A 17,544-nucleotide genomic window follows, 5' to 3' on the forward strand; every position below is an offset into this window, starting at 1 on the left:
GGGAAAGCTTTTCCTTTGAACTTCTGCCTGTCACACTGATGTTAAAGGCACAGGCGACTTGTTAGGAAACACGGTTTCAACCTTAGGCTGGTAACAATAGCGTTAGGGACTAGGCATGGGCAGATCAGTTTGTTTCTGGTTCATGTCAGTTTTGCACAGGTTCATTCCAAAGTTTATTCTGTCCTATTTCTGCATTAATGTGCAATTTAAAAAAAAAACAAAAAACTGCACAAAAATGTATATATAAGCATGCATTTTTGAATGCATTTTCTCATAAACCATGCCTTTCTAAAATAATTTTATCTAAATCTACACATTCATATATGTGTTTCATTATAAAACACACATTTCAAAATGCATATTGGTGCATTTTTTGAGCTGAAAACTGCATCTGGATTGCAAAATCTGAAAAAGTGCAGGCTCCAGAGGATAATTATGTTCTAATCCACACATTTAGTCTGGGAGTTGCAGATCCAATCAGTTCACCTCGGAAATCATAAAAACTGAATTCCTCCAGCATCCTTATGAGAGACACATGGTTGGATAATGGACTTTATGCTCAGTAGATAAGAATGAGAGCCTTTGACCCTAATCTAACTGAATCGATTATGAACCTATGGGGCAATTTTATTCTGCCTGAAGTTAAGCTGCATACTATCCCTTGCTGTGATTCACCATAGCTGTGACAAATGATCATCTAAGGCTACAAGCCTTTAACTCAATGGTACTTGCTTCAGCAGAGACATGTACAGAATTGTAAAGTGAATCTTGGATTCCAAGTACAAATTACAAGATTACAAATGCTGTCCTTTGACTTATCTTAAGGAAGCTGTGTGATGCAGAATCACAGGTTGTTCCTTCCTGGAATAATTTGATTCAAGTGATGATGCATATGTATTTGCCATAAGCACCAAGCCTTGAATAGAATTATTGGGTGAATTAACTCAGAAGTTCTTATTAGTGCAATCCCATACATGTCTACTCAAAGGTAAGCCCCACTGAGTTCAGTAGGACCTGGGAGTAACTCATGTATAGGATTATGCCCAAACTTTAATTCTGGATCTTACTTTGGAAAAGGCTGATTTCCATAGGTCTCTATGCCCATGTGTTTGCACATCTATGTGCTCACATCAATACATGTGTTGTTTTATTGGTGCATCTGTAGATCTGTCTGAAAGTGAGCATGTAGGAGATAATATTAAGTTCATCAAAGAACTTCCTTATCTATAAAGTTTAATGTTGCAGTTGTAAACACAGTTCTATAGCCCTTCCAGCAGCAATTTCTGATCCAAGAGGCTAAACCTTGGACTTTACCACTGGAATTGTACCACAGCCGGCCCTGGCAAGCCTGTTCTGAACACTGGTGAAAAGAGTTGCTTCCAGAGAAATCCAGGCAGAGATATTAAGTTGGCCTGGTATCATTTGGGATCAACCTTAAATGTGTTGAGTGCTTAGCAAATTGACTTTCTTATCTGTGCTTGCTTGTATCAGCAGCGGTTTGGCAACCATTCAGAAAAATTCCTATGGTCCACCACTGGGAACTATAGGTAGCTAGGCCAGTACTACTCACTGTCTCAGTTCAGAGTGGATTCTTGATGTTCTCATTCCAGCCAATGTTATCCTCTGGAACAGGGTTTTTCTCCCCTTCTTTTTTCTTTTGCCAAACCAAAGGTTCAGGAATTCCACATCAGCCATACTTCTAACTGAGCAACAGAAAAAAAGGGGAAAAAACACCCTACTGCCATATCCATATTTATATTCACAAACAGTGAATATAGTCATAGAACAGATTGACAGTGCATGTCTACTCAAAGTAAGTCCCATTGAGTCCAATGTGGCTTACCCTCAGGTAAGTAGCTATAGGATTGCATCCTAAGAGTGCAATGCTATGCTTTTCTACTCAGACATAAGCCACCTTAAGTTCAATGGGACTCACTCCTAGGTAAGTGTGTACAGGATTACGACCTAAAACACTTTTATTTTACTTAGGGCTACGTTGAGCTAAGATGAGAACTGTAGCTTAATTGCTGGCCTCAATAGTATTATTTCTTTTAGTATCTTGTAGTTTCCCATTTTGTAAGATTTGATTATTTAATAGATTATTTTTATTGTTTGTAAGCTGCCGTGAGGGCCTGTTTAAGCAGAAGCACTAGGTAAAAATGATATACATGTAATCCTGTTCAGGGTAGCCCTGTTGGAACACCAATAGTTATGGTAGGGAACACTATTTTGTGCATTTTCCCATATACATGTTTACTCAAATGTCGGTGCTACTGAGTTCAGTGGGGCTTACTCCCAAGTGAGTGTGCATAGTGGTACAATTTTAATGAATGAATGAATGAATAAATGAATGAATTTTAATTAATGATCCTATGGTGCAGTTTTAACATCATCCTGTTATCTTTTGCTCAGGTCCCCTGCTTTACATTAGGGATTTTACTCTATCTAGAGTATAGGGCTCTGCAGTAACTAACCTCTATACATGAAACAAAAGCCACACACAAGCCCACAGCTGTAGCCATGGAGGAGGGTGGGGGTGTCAGCTGTGTGTAGAGTGTCCCTGTGTCCAGTGGAAGCTGGTGGCTCTCATGTCCATGGGATCCTGAATCCGCCCTGGGTTTCAGTCAGAACCAGTCAGAAATCTAAAGGAGCTATCCAAGGTGCTTGGATAGCTCCTTTAGAGTTCTGACTGAAACCTGGAATGGATTCAGTGTCCCACTGACACCTGAGCCACCAGCCTCCACTGCCTGTGTCCTACTTTTAGTCTCTGCTTTGAAAGCAGTCTCCATTTGAAGGGCTACCCAGTCCAACATGAAAAGGAAGGGAGAATGGGGGCCTTGATGTTCCCTATCAACAGCAGACTGAGCAGGCATGCAGGCTACTTAGTCACCATCTTGTCCACTATGACAAGATGTATTATCTTTCTACTTAAATTATAGAGTAGTATCCAATTTACTAGCATAAACTGAGGCTAGATCAACATCATTAGCACTTGCTAGGCAAAGGGAAAAAGCAGCGATTTCCCAATGAAATTTGGTTGTTGTTCAGCTGTTAAGTCATGTCCGACTCTTCGTGACCCCATGGACCATAGCACGCCAGGCCTTTCTGTCCTGCGCTCTCTCCCGGAGCATGCTCAAGTTCATATTCATTGCATCGGTGATGCTATCCAGCCGTCTCATCCTCTGCCGTCCCCTTCTCCTTTTGCCTTCAGTCTTTCCCAGCATCGGGGTCTTTTCCAGAGAGTTTTCTCTTCGCATTAGGTGGCCAAAATACTGGAGCTTCAGCTTCAGTATCTGTCCTTCCAATGAGCACTCAGGGTTGATTTCCTTTAGGATTGACTGATTTGACCTCCTTGCAGTCCAGGGGACTCGTAAGAGTCTTCTCCAGCATCACAGTTCGAAACATCAATTCTTCAGCGCACAGCCTTCCTTATAGTCCAGCTCTCACAGCCATACGTTACTACTGGGAAAACCATAGCTTTGATTAGACGGACTTTTGTCGGCAAGGTAATGTCTCTGCTTCTTACTATGCTGTCTAGGTTTGCCATAGCTTTCCTCCCAAGGAGCAAGTGTCTTTTAATTTCATGGCTACAGTCACCGTCTGCAGTGATCTTGGAGCCCAAGAAAAAAAAATCTGTCACTGCTTCCATTTCTTCCCCTTCTATATGCCAGGAAGTGATGGGGCCAGATGCCATGATCTTCATTTTTTTAATGTTGAGTTTCAAACCAGCTTTTGCACTCTCCACTTTCACCCTCAACAAGAGGCTCTTTAGATCCTCTTTGCTTTCTGCCATTAGGGCATATCTGAGGTTGTTGATAATTCTCCCGGCAATCTTAATTCCTACCTGTGATTCATCCAACCTGGCATTTCTCATGATGTACTCTGCATATAAATTAAATAAGCAGGGCGACAATATGCAGCCTTGTTGTACTCCTTTCCCAATTTTTAACCACTTGGTTGTTCCATGTCTGGTTCTTACTGTTGCTTCTTGACCCTTGTACAGGTTTCTCAGGAGACAGGTAAGGTGGTCTGGTACTCCCATCTTTTTAAGCATTTGCCACAGTTTGTTGTGATCCACACAATCAAAGGCTTTAGCGTAGTCAATGAAGCAGAAATAGACGTTTTTCTGGAATTCTCTTGCTTTCTCCATGATCCAGCGAATGTTGGCGATTTGATCTCTACTTCCTCTGCCTCTTTGGAACCCCGCTTGTACTTCCGGTAGTTCTCGGTTCACATACTGCTGAAGCCTAGCTTGTAGGATTTTGAGCATAACCTTGCTGGCATGTGAAATGAGTGCAATTGTACGGTAGTTTGAACTAGGGATGGCGGAGAATTTCTCCACGAATCTCCGGGAGGCCGAATGCCAACGCATTCAGCCCCCCGAAATTGGTGGAGAAACAGTCTGCCCCCCCGCCCCCCGGAATGGGACTTACCTTTGGCAAATGTCCCTGGCGCTGGCGCTGCCATTTCCCAGTAAAAAAAACAAAAACGTGATAGGCTACGTAAAAAAATTTTTTTTTCTTTTCCAAAGTCAGCCGTGATAGGCTACGTAAGGATTTACGTAGCCTATCACGGCTGACTGCAGGGACGCAAACGGCGGCAGCTATGGCTGCCGCCATTTGCGTCCCGGCAGGAGACGAGATTCGCGGCCAGAGGGACAGGGCGCCTCCCCCCCGGCCAGAATTTCGCGAAGCAAGCTGCGGGATAAGGTAAGGGACTTTAGTCCATCCCTAGTTTGAACACTCCTTGGCATTGCCCTTCTTTGGAATTGGAATGTAAACTGACCTTTTCCATCCTTGTGGCCACTGTTGAGTGTTCCAAATTTGCTGGCATATTGAGTGCAGCACTTTAACAGCTTCATCTTTTAGGATTTTAAATAGCTCAGCTGGAAGACTGTCATCTCTGCTAGCTTTGTTGTTAGTAATGCTTCCTAAGGCCCACTTGACTTCACTCTCGAGGATGTCCAGCTCAAGTTCAGTGACCGCACTATCATGGCTATCAGGGACATTAAGATCTTTCCTGTATAGTTCTTCTGTGTATTCTTTCCACCTCTTCTTAATCTCATCTGCTTTTGTTAGGTCCCTGCCTTCTTTGTCCTTTATCATGCCCGTCTTTGCACAAAACGTTCCCTTGAAATCTCTGATTTTCTTGAAAAGATCTCTAGTCTTTCCCATGTGTTTGCACATCTATTCTATTGTTTTCCTCGATTTCTTTGCATTGTTCATTTAAGAAGGCCTTCTTGTCTCTCCTTGCTATTCTCTGGAACTCTGCATTCAGTTGGGTATATCTTCCCCTTTCTCCCTTGCTTTTCGCTTCTCGTCTTTCCTCAGCTACTTGTAAAGCCTCATCAGACAGCCACTTTGCTTTCTTGTATTTCTTTTCCTTTGGGATGGATTGAGTTGCTGCCTCCTGAACAATGTTATGGACCTCCATCCATAGTTCCTCAGGCACTCTGTCTATCAGGTCTAATCCCTGAAATCTATTCCTCACCTCCACTGTAAATTCATAAGGGATATGATTTAGGTCATACCTGAATGATTTAGTGGTTTTCCCTATGTTCTTCCATTTAAGCCGAAATTTTGCAACAAGAAGCTCATGATCTGAGCCACAGTCCGCTCCAGGTCTTGTTTTTACTGACTGTATAGAGCTTCTCCATCTTTGGCTGCAAAGTACATAATCAATCTGATTTCGATATTGACCATCTGGTGATGTCCATGTGTAGAGTTGCCTCTTGTGCTGTTGGAAAAGAGTGTTTGCTATGATCAGCCTGTTCTCTTGACAAAACTCTATTAGCCTTTGTCCTGCTTCATTTTGTACACCAAGGCCATGCTTGCCTGTTATCCCGGTGATTTCTTGACTTCCTACTTTAGCATTCCAATCCCCTATGATGAAAGGGACATCTTTTTTTGGTGTTAGTTCTAGAAGGTGTTGTAGAACCGATCAACCTCAGCTTCGTCGGCCTCAGTGGTTGGGGCATAGACTTGAATTACTGTGATGTTGAATGGTTGCCTTGGATTCATACTGAGATCATTCTGTCGTTTTTGAGATTGTACCCCAGTACTGCTTTTCCCACCCTTTTCTTGACTATGAGTGCTACTCCATTTCTTCTAAGGGATTCTTGCCCACAGTAGTAGATATAATGGTCACCTGAATTAAATTCGCCCATGCTTGTCCATTTTAGTTCACTGATTCCCAAGATGTCGATGTTCAATCTTGCCATCTCATGTTTGACCACCTCCAGCTTACCTTGATTCATTGATCTTACATTCCAGGTTCCTAAACAATATTGTTCTTTACAGCATCGGATTTTCTTTTCCCCACCAGACACATCCACAGCTGAGTGTCCTTTCGGCTTTGGCCCAGCTGCTTCACTCTTTCTGGCGCTACTTGGAAATACCCTCTGCTCTTCCCCAGTAGTATATTGGACACCTTCCGACCTGAGGGGCTCATCTTCCAGCATCATATCTTTTAGCCTTGTGATAATGTTCCATGGGGTTTTCTTGGCAAGAATCCTGGAGTGGGTTGCCATTTCCTTCTCCAGTGGACCACATTTTGTCAGAATTCTCTGCCATGACCTGTCCGTCTTGGGTGGCCCTGCATGGCATAGCTTATGGCCTCACTGAGTTACGCAAGCCCCTTCGCCGCAACAGGGCAGTGATCCGTGAAGGGGATGAAATTTGGTGGCAAGGTGCAAATTTGGTGGCAAATTACCCCTTTTTCCCTTTGCCTAACTAGTGCTAATGACACATTAGCATTGGCTTACGCTAGCACAGTACATTAGCACAATGTCATTAGATACTGCCCATAGAAATCATTTCTCAGTCTGTATCTATACATATACATAGGCTTATGTAGATTTTAAGCAAATGTTTGTGCCCTCTTTTTTCTTCTTTTTTGATAATGCATGTCTTCTTTTTTGGCAATGTGTAACTGGCCCTTCTTGTCTGCCCCCTCCCCTTGAGATATACCATCCCCTTCACTTTCATTAAACCACCCTCAGTCTGGACTAAATCTCAAGCTCCTATATTTGTCAAGATATAAGGGAAAGCATGCAGGTAGTATTCTATTGAATTGCTCAGTAAGTGATCAGCCTGCTCCAGTCTTCTAGTGTGCTGTAGGGATGGGTAAGAATAAATCTGTTGCATTTGCATTGTAAAGAAAAGTCACCAAATTTGCACTTCCTAAACCTAAACAGGAACTGGAATGCAGTTGACCACCCCAAATCCCCACATTTTCAAAGTTTGCGACGCAGTTCACCTTACCCTGCAAAAACATATATTTAGGGGAAAAACCAACCTTACCAGTTCCGCTCCCCCCCCCCCATGCATGCAAAAATATGTACAGATTTTTGTGCAGATGGGGAAAAAAATTCAAAATCCAGTGTGGAAATGAGGCAGAAAGAACTTAAAGGTGAAAACATGAGAAATGGAGCTTGACAGATTCATTCATCCTTAGTGATCTGACCAATTATGACTTCAAAGTCACTAGGTAGACTGATGAGCGCTACACATGCGCTTAGACTTTGTACAAAGCATTCTTATTTTGTTAATATTTAATACAATAAATTCACTTTACACATACTAAGCTACCGGTATTGAGATTCTGGCTATTCTGCATTGATTCCTTCCACCAGTGGGGCCTATAGCTGCAAAAATATCTAGCTGTAGGAATGGAAGAGGACTGTCCCATGGCAGAACTACATATTACATACAAATGTATGTCACAAAACTGTGTTGCTCATGTCTTCTAAGGGTCAAACTAGACAAGAGATTGGAGATCCCATCTCTGTTTCTTCTAAGTGGCTTCAAGGCACCCAATTTGGACTGGGACAATGATGCTGGGGGAGGAGGTTTAGGACTTGATCGCTTCCTCCATTTTCCAGATATAAATGGCCCTCTCAGATATTGCTGTTTGCCTGTTAGGTATCTACAGGGCTGGCCCTACCAATAGGCAGAGTGAGGAGATGGCCTCAGGCAGCAGATCTTGGGGAGGGGGAGGGGAAGAGACTGGCAGCAAGTTGTTGGAGGACTGAGTTGTGTGTGCCACATGCCTTGTCCTGTGCTTTCTCACCTGCTGTCCTCTGCTGCAGTGGAAGACACTGCCCTTTTTCCAGTGCTGAAGTATTCCATTGCTAGAATGGTCAACTTCTGTACTGGTCTCCCACTTTAAAGAGGACAGTCCTCTCTTTTGGAAAGCTGGCAGAGGATCCTCCTGTATTTGAAGGCATCCTCTGTTTGAAGAGGTATCCAGTCTGGCTTAAAGTGATGAGATAAATTGCATTTCTATTTAAATTATAGTAATTATTTCTAAATTTGCACCTATGCTTATAAATTTGCATATGCAAATTGGTGTCCTCTTTTTTGATGATGCATTTTCTCTTTTTTGGCCATTCATAAGTTACCACCGTAACATGGAATGGCTGTTGGATGCCATTTTGTCCTTTGCCTCAGGCAGGAAAATGTCTTGGGCTGACCCTAGATGTTTAATCTACTGTGGCTCTCAGAAAAAAAACAGTTGCAGGAGGTGTAGATTTTGAGCAGAGAAATGGCAGTTTGAGAGAGTATGTGTGTATGTGTACGTTTACTTAATCCAATCTCCACCATTTCCCCACTGCAACTTCCCTTCCCCAAACTGTTTTAATCCCATCACTATCCCACAGGATTCCACTCACACATCTGTGTGTTTCAGGCCTGCCTACCTAGCAAAAACTAAAAACACAAGTGCCACGAATCCCTGTCTATCCATGCCAAGGAGGCCATTTAATTTGTTTTTGTGCCATTTGCACCGTTTATTTGAATATGTCCTTTTAAACTTAAGTATGGCAGGGTGAGTGGAGGGCCATTCTTCATCAATGCTGCATGGATAAAAGAGAGCTAAGCTACTAGGGAAACTACTTTTCCAGAATCCTTATGCCTAAAGGAGAGGAGATTCCCTTTTAGAATTCCCTTGCAGATCAAGAGACTCACTCTTTGCAGGTATTGGAGATAGGCTATTCAGATGCAAAATGGACAGGCCTCCTCCACCTTTAATAGTTGTGTAGAAGAGGGACTTTATGCAGGTGTAGTGTAAATTCCCTCTTCTGCACAATTACTAAAGCTGCAGGAGTCCTGTCCTCATTTCACCTGATCACTCTAGTTCAAGGCCTGACCAGCACAAATCAGTACTAGCATGCAATGGATTCTGCAATAGAGGCTGATCTAGTTACCTTCCTGATTTCCCTCCCAACCATTCTGAAATATGATTGTTTGCTTTGTCCTGTTCAGTCACATCTTCATTGTGGTTTTTAAAATTTAACTGGCAATGAAAGCAAGTAATTCAACAGCTGAGATTGCTAGATCAAAGTTAATGTTTGCACGGTAGCTTAGGCTCTCTACCAGCTTTTCAATATCTTAGTTTGCTTATAATTGAAGGGAATAATAATAATAATAATAATAATAATAATAATAATAGCAGCTTGTTTCAATAATCGAATTTTCAATAGATCCAAGCAAACAAACTATCCACCTATGTGCAAACCACAATCCATAATTAGGGAATCTATGAGTGACATAGCTAGTACCAGATTCCCTGTGAACATGTGTGGTATGTTATGGGAAAAAGGCAGATCTCTTCTAGCTATGTTCTGCTCCTGAGATTAATGCTGTTTGCACTGGGCCACATAGCCCAGCCTGTCCAGGACCATCCAAGGCATTGGAGAATCAGAATGTTCAAGGGAGATTTTAATGTAAAAAAACACACAACCCCTTTTCAAAACTTGAGCTACTATAGTTAGAGCAGATTTAACATTTTGCAGACAGACATTGCAAGAGCTATCCAGCACCTCAGGTTTTGCAAAGTTACTTTAACAATCTCTTAGTTAGGTTCTTTGCCAGCAAGCCCAGCAGGAGCTGCCTCAGAATTTACAAAAGGGAATGTGACTGTTGAACTTTAAATCATGGAAATTTGCCTTAGTTTATTTTTCTGTTTAGTGTACATTTTTGAAAATGTTAACAAAAATCTGTTGTAGTTTTCTTGACACTACTTTGACCATTGGTCAGGTAGCAGAGGTGGGGATTCAAAGGCTGGGTGAGGAGTCTGAGGCCAGCACTTGTTTTGGACAGCGATAGTCTTTGCGATTCCTTAGCATCCCGTGCACCCCTCAGAGGGTGTAGGGTGGGTGGGGGCACTTCATGGTTGCAGGATCTAGTTTGTTTATTTACTAGAAGCTTGAGATCCACCAGCTGGAGTCAGATGCAAAATACTGGCTCAGTCAGGCAGATGTAGGGATGTCCAGATTTTGTGAAATCCGTTGCGCATGTGTTTCGTGGATTGTGTGGTGTCATTCATTCCGGCGTCCGTTCACAGATGGATTTGATTTTTTTTCTTTATGTGGAAAAATGTGCAAATAATTCCCTAAGAGGGTTCGCAACAATTTATGTCATTTACATTAGTGCGTAACATTTAGAGTAGTATCCTCCTTTCCATTCAACTTTTCCCCATGTATATTTACCAGTCGCAGCAGAAACTTGCATATTTTCCTACCAATAAATTTGTGTAAATTTTGGGAAAGTAAAAAAAAAGATCCGAAAGTCTATGGACTCCATGTGGCCTGAGGGGGCTGGTCCACAGTGGATTCCGCAGGTCAAATTCGTAGAAATCCAAGCTCATTTTAGCCCATCTCAAATTTATCCAGCATCCCTAGGCAGACATATGCTAAGCATGAAGCAACAAGGTGCCTCTGAGCAGATGCTCAGCTAGGGATGTCCATCGCTGGGAAATACCATTCTTTTTTGACTTGATGGAGTTCCGCGGCATGTACAACTTAATTTGTGTTTGTGAGCTGAGCTGCGGGCTTTCCCCAAAACTCTAGGAATTCTTTTTGCACATTTGTTTTTCTGGTTCTGCAGTTAGTGCAAATTTCTGAACAATTTGTGCAAATTACAGCCAAATTCACACACATTGCTCAGAAGTTTTCGCAAATTGCAGAACCTGTGAAAAAATTAATGAAATGTCCAGAAAATCAGTGAATTAGCCTAACTCATTACAGACTGGGTTGGGCACCACAGCAGGGGGGCCGTACCTAGAAAAACTCATAAAACTCTGCCCTCAAATGGACTTCTCTAACATCTCTATGCTCAGCCCAAGAATTTGTGGTCAGTATCAGAACCAAGCTCACAAGTCCTTGCACACAAAAATCCACTCCTGGTTTCCCTCCAAGTGTTCCTTTACACCAGCCTAATTTAGACAAAAAAGATGAAGCTTTTCAGCTGTTGCTCTTGTTAGACAATCAGGAGTCAGAAACCCATGCAGATCTACTGCAACTCACCCCGAGATCTACCAGTAGATCCTGATCTACACTCTGCCCCTGATCCATGGTATAGGATACAACTGTCAGATCTCACAACGCCAGCCGCTCACAATCCACAAATTGCACTCCAAGATCTTTTGATGCATTGCAGTGTCCCATTTTTGGAACCTCTGCCATAGAATTAAACTGTACACTCAGAAGAATCACAAAGTACAATGTTCCGAGAATGTACCACTCCAGAAGGCAGATGTGGGACTGTGCGTTTGCCATGCTGTCCTGCATAAACCTTCCTGCACATAGAAAATTGCACATTGCAAGAAAGCTAGGCTAGAATCCTTCTCCCTGATAAGCTTTTTACATATTTGGGTGGTGGTGGTGGTTTATTCAATCATAGTATCTTCCATCTGCATTCTGAAATGCTACAGTCCCCAAAGGGCTGTAACAGAGGAGGATGCTCCCAAATGCATAGACCAGGCCTTAGGTGGATGATAATTCTGCCCTGTGCACTTTGTAGATTGTGCAGGGATTTCTAGCTAGGGATGTACGAAAGTAACTTACCGTTTTGTGGATCTGCTTCGCGGTGGGGGGGAGGTGCTCCATCCCTCCCCCCGGAATCCTCAATGGGGGGGAGGCACTCCGTCCCTCCCCTCGGAGTCCTGCCCGGCCGGCTCCGCTCCACGGGGATTCCGCAGAGCCGCTGGCCGGCTCCGCCAGCAGCCGGACATCCGGCTGCTGGGTACCAGGGACGCAAATGGCAGCTGCCGTAGCCGCCGCCATTTGTATCCCTGTATTCAACCTTGACAGCAGAGGATGAGATGGCTAGATAGCATCACCGATGCAATGAATATGAACTTGAGCACACTCTGGGAGAGAGTGCAGGACAGGAAGGCCTGGCGTGCTATGGTCCATGGGGTCACGAAGAGTCCAACACGACTGAACGACTGAACAAAAACAACAACATTCAACCGTGATAGGCTCCGTAAAGACTTATGTAGCCTATCATGTCTGGGTTAAAAAACAAACAAACGCGTACACAAATGGCGGCTATGGCCGCCGCCATTTGCGTTCCTTATTTTTCACTATTACAGCAAAAATAAAGGGGAACGCAAATAGCGTAGTGGGCGCTATTTGCGTTCCTTTTTGATTCGCTGTTTTAGCCTACATTTACATAGGCTAAAACGGCGAATCAAAAAGGAACGCAAATAGCACCCACTATGCTATTTGCGTTCCCCTTTATTTTCGCTGTAATAGTCTACGTAAATATTTACGTAGACTATTATGTAGATATTTTTATCTACGTAAAAAAACCCGCATAAGCAAATGGCGTCGGCTACGGCCGCTGCCATTTGCGTTCCTTATTTTTCGCCATCTTAGTCTACGTAAATATTTACGTAGACTAAGACGGCGAAAAATAAGGAACGCAAATGGCGGAGGCTGTAGCCGCCGCCATTTGCTTATGCGTTTTTTTTTAACCCAGACGTGATAGGCTACATAAGTCTTTACGTAGCCTATCACGTCTAGGTAAAAAAAAAAAACCACAAACTACCAGACTGCAAATGGCGGCAGCCGGTCGGAAGACCAGCAGCTGCCGCCGCCAAAGCTGCCGCTGGAGCCGCTGCCATCCGGAACATCCGCCCCAGGTAAGTCTCATCCTGGGGGGGATCCGCAGGGGGGGCGGGGGGGCAGGCCGTTCCACCACGGATTTCAGGGGGCCGAATGCACTGGCATTCGGCCTCACCGAGTTCTGTGGCGGAATTCTCTGACATCCCTATTTCTAGCTGTTTGTAGGGTCAGATACTGATCCTGTTTAGAAAGCTCGGCAGACCTGTCCTAGACCCATCCCAACAATCACTCCAGAGTAAAATGATACTGGTGAAGCACGCACGCACGCACCATTCATACTTTAATCATACTGGACATATGACTTGAGAGTGCTTTGCAAAGGTCATGCTGAATTACGCAGTGCGCTTAAAAATGCCCCCGTATCAATTTCATAGTCGTTGGTGAATAACATAGGATAAATAGATCCATTGAGCTCCATTCTTCCTTTGCCTAGTTTTTATAGGATATAAGAAGCTGACTTATGCTACACTCTAGCAAATGCCCAGGGTTGCCTACCCTGATAGGTGGTTGTTCTCTAGGGTTATTAAACTTCTCTCTTTGCCTGTGGGTCTGGTGTGTGTGTGTATGTGTGTGTGTATGTGAGATAGGATTCCATGTCTCAGTAGGTTCTGTTCTCAGGTCACAACTCAGCAGAGAGAGGTAGGTTTATAAATAGCTTCCTGTTTATTAGGACCAATACATCAAGACATAGTTTTCTTGTAACAAAGCAGGGCAGCTCCTGCAGTGTTCCACTAACTCCAGCACACACATATATGTGGAACAAAATAGCAACCACAACTAGTGGAACTAAACCACACCAGGAAAGTATCAGAGGTGAAACCAGAGTGTACTATTGCAGGACCCTTAAGATACATTGAATATACCAAAAGGGTTTCTCTGGCAGAGGTGTTTTCCAACTCTGCTTCCTATGCAGCTTTAACTTGAAATGGGAATGATTTAACTTTGATGGGAATTTTTACACACACTCAACCACTAAGAACATAAGAAGAGCCATACTGGATAAGACTAAGGGTCCATCTAGTCTAGCACTCTGTTCACACAGTGGCCAATCAACTGCCCATGGGAAACCCACAAGTAGGACATGAGTGCAACAGCACCCTCCCACTCATGTTCTCCAACAACTGCCGTGCATAAGCATATTGCCTCTGATATTGGAGGTAGCATATAGCCATGAGGACTAGTAGCCATTGATAGTCTTATCCTCCATGAATTTGTCTAATCCCCTTTAAAAGGCATTAGAATTGCTGACCTTTACTACACCATATTGCAGCAAATTCCATAGTTTAACTATGCTCTGTATGAAGAAGTATATCCTTTTATCTGTCCTGAATCTCCCACCAATCAGCTTCATGAGATGACCCCATTGGGTTCTAGTATTATCAGAGAGGGAGAAAAATGTCTCCCTGTCCACATTCTCCACACCATGCATAATTTTGTACATCTCTATCATATCTCCCCTTACTCTCCTTTTCTCTAAGCTGAACAGTCCCAACTGTTGTAACCTTTCCTCATAAGGGAGTTGTTCCAGCCCCTTGATAATTCTAGTTGCCCTTTTCTGCCCTTTTTCCAACTCTACAATATCCATTTTTAGGTGCAGTGACCTCAGTGTACAAGACTGTACATAGTATTCCAAGTGTGGTGTCACCATAGATTTGTATAAGGGCAGTATCATATCTACAAAACTATCTAGATGGCATGTGAGATCTGCAACCTTCCCAGCAAGCCCAACATCGAAGATATGGTCTACACGTCCATCACAAACCCAGCTGTCTATATGTCTGTTGACTGAGTCTCCCACTATCATAAGCTTCTCACCCCCCAAGGCATATCCTCGAAGTGAGAGGATACTTGTTCATCTTCCGAGGAATAGGTCCTTTCTAAAGGATCATTCCCTCTTGCTCAGAATGGCACCCTCCTTCTGCAAGACCCCAATTCTCTGTGACAACAAAGGAGCTGTCACCCAGGGATTGGGACACTACTATTAGGTCCCCGAAAGTCTCGTCCACCAACCTCTTTGCTTTTCTCAGTTTCTCCAGGTCAGCCACCTTGCCTTCAAGGGAAAGAGGTTGTTCCCTGAGAGCCAGGAGCTCATTACACCGAGCGCACTCCCATGACTTTTCTCCAGCTGGCAGATAGTCATACATGTGGCACTCAGTGCAGTACACTGGGTAGCCCCCACACCCTGCTGCCTTCATAACTTTTTTTTTGTAGTTTTAATTGGGTTTGTTTAACTGGTAAACTAAGTTATTTACTAGAAGAAGATGAGGAATTTCATAGAATCATACAATAGTAGGGTTGGAAGGGGCCTATAAGACCATTGAGTGCAACCCCCTGCTCAATGCAGGAATTCAAGTCAAAGCATCCCTGACAAGTGGCTGTCCAGCTTCATCTTGAATGCCTCCAGCGTGGGAGAGCCTACTACCTCCCTAGGGAATTGGTTCCATTGTCGTATTACTCTCTAACAGTCAGGAAGTTTTTCCTGATATTCAGCTGGAATCTGGCTTCCTGTAACTTGAGCCTATGATTCCGTGTCCTGCACTCTGGGATGATCGCGAAGAGATCCTGGCCTTCCTCTCTGTGACAACTTTTCAAGTACTTGAAGAGCACTATCATATCTCCCCTCACTCTTCTCAAGGCCAAATATGCCCAGTTCTCATAGGACTTTGTTTCCAGCCCCCTGATCATTTTTGTTGCCTGCCTCTGAACCCTGTCCAGTTTGTCTGCATCCTTCTTAAAGTGTGGTGCCCAGAAATGGACACAGTACTCGAGATGAGGCCTAACCAGTGCTGAGTAGAGGGGAACTAGTACTTCCCGTGATTTGGAAGCTATGCTTCTATTAATGCAGCCCAAAATTGCATTTGCCTTTTTTGCAGCCACATTACATTGTTGGTTCATATTCAGCTTGTGATCGACAACAATTCCAAGAAGATCCTTCTCACTTGTAGTATTGTTGAGCCAAGTATCGCCCATCTTGTAACCGTGCATTTAGTTTCTTTTTCCGAGGTGCAGAACTTGGCATTTATCCCTATTAAATTTCATTCTGTTATTTTTAGCCCAGCACTCCAGTCTATCAAGATCACTTTGAATTTTGTTTCTGACTTCCAGGGTATTAGCTATCCCACCCACTTTATTTATGGTTATTTATTAGGAGAAGGCAGGGAAGAGTCCACTGGCCTTCCTTCCTCACCTGTTGCTAAACTCACACAGGTACTTAACTCGCATGTGTGCTAAAAGATGCATTTTTACCTTGGTGCTATGTCACTGGGGCTCCTTATACTCAGTGAGCTGTGCTCCCTCACATGCCTGCCTACTTCTATAGCTGTAGCTAGCTTGCCCCATGTGCTGCTGCAGGTAATCAGATTAGAGAGCCTCATTTAAAAACCAATGGAAGGTGTGGCTCAACTACTGGTTTGTGCTAGTTTCCAGTGAATGGAAATTAGGTCACCTGAACCCTCTGGGCATGGAGACTTTCTGTTAAGGGGAGAGGGGACAATAGTTAATGGGTGGTTGGACTAGAGAATGGGTCGGTGATTAAGGAAAGGATGTGATTTGAGCTCCCCTGGGAATGCAGGGAGTCACTGAGCATGGCTCCATGTACACTTTTTTCATTTTGTTTTGGTTTTGCTTTCTTAAACTAAAATGAAAAGCTGAACTTTCAAACTTTGGATGAGTCCTTTCATATAGCTGGATAGGGTCTCCCTATCTTATGTTCATTATTTGCTCTTATTTATTTGTCCCTCGCTTGTCCCTCAAGGAGCTCAGAGCAGCGCACACATGTTCCTGGGTACCCTTGGATTAGAGTGCCAGACTAGGACCAGGGAGACCTGGGATCAAATCCCTACTCAGTTATATGAAGCTCATTGTGTGACCGTGGACCACTCACTAGGGATGTAGGAGAAATTTGTTTCAGTACATTTTTGACTAGAATTTACCTAGTTTGTACTTTCCGGACTTGAATGCAGACCTAAATGCAATCTGAAACCGAATCTTGCTCACTTCCGAGCTTGCAATGCGATTTGGAGAGCAAAAGAAATTGCATTTGAAAAATGAGTACTTTTGGAAAATGTGCACAAATGTGCTTTCATCGATAGGAGACAAATGCATACGTTTAAAAAATGCACACAATTGATGCATACATTTGGAAAAATGTGCATGAAAAGTCTTGTTTATCCTATGGACTTTGTAAGGTCTCTGTGGCAGGGATTATTTCTTGTACACTGTATAGCATGCCTATATCAGTGATAGCCTGTCTGGTAATATCAGATTTCATTTTTAAAAAAATAACAGCATGTTGCTAGTCCTTGTGGCTGGGGATAATAGAGACAATGACCCTGGGGGCTGGGTTTTTTTTGACCCCTCTTCATTGCTCCTTGATTCAGTGCTATTTCCTCATTCCACAGTATTTGCTTGGTCTCTGTGCCACCAGGGCAGATTGTAAGGTGAGGGAATTGTGGGCCTGAATTCTGCAGCACTGCAGCACCACTGCTGCAGCTGGTCAGATGTTGTTCTGCCGTTGTCAGCCGAACAGCAATCAGATGGCCTGAAGAGCGAATACGGTCTCATCTAGCTTTATATAACCTGCTGGCTCAGGTCTGGCTCTCAATCAGAGCAACGTTTTTCTCTGTGAAGGCTGG

General features: G+C 43.5%; 1 protein-coding gene across 2 annotated transcripts in view; it reads left to right on the top strand.

The window, feature by feature from the left end:
- LOC146339432 (sodium- and chloride-dependent betaine transporter-like) overlaps nucleotides 1-17,544 on the top strand; it is a 74,731-nt gene that overhangs the window by 1,499 nt on the left and 55,688 nt on the right. The gene's annotated exons all lie outside the window — the stretch shown is intronic.

Source organism: Heloderma suspectum, chromosome 7, assembly GCF_057233095.1.
Source record: "Heloderma suspectum isolate Gila_16-S chromosome 7, 16-S_ref, whole genome shotgun sequence".
Taxonomy (NCBI): Eukaryota; Metazoa; Chordata; class Lepidosauria; order Squamata; family Helodermatidae; genus Heloderma; species Heloderma suspectum.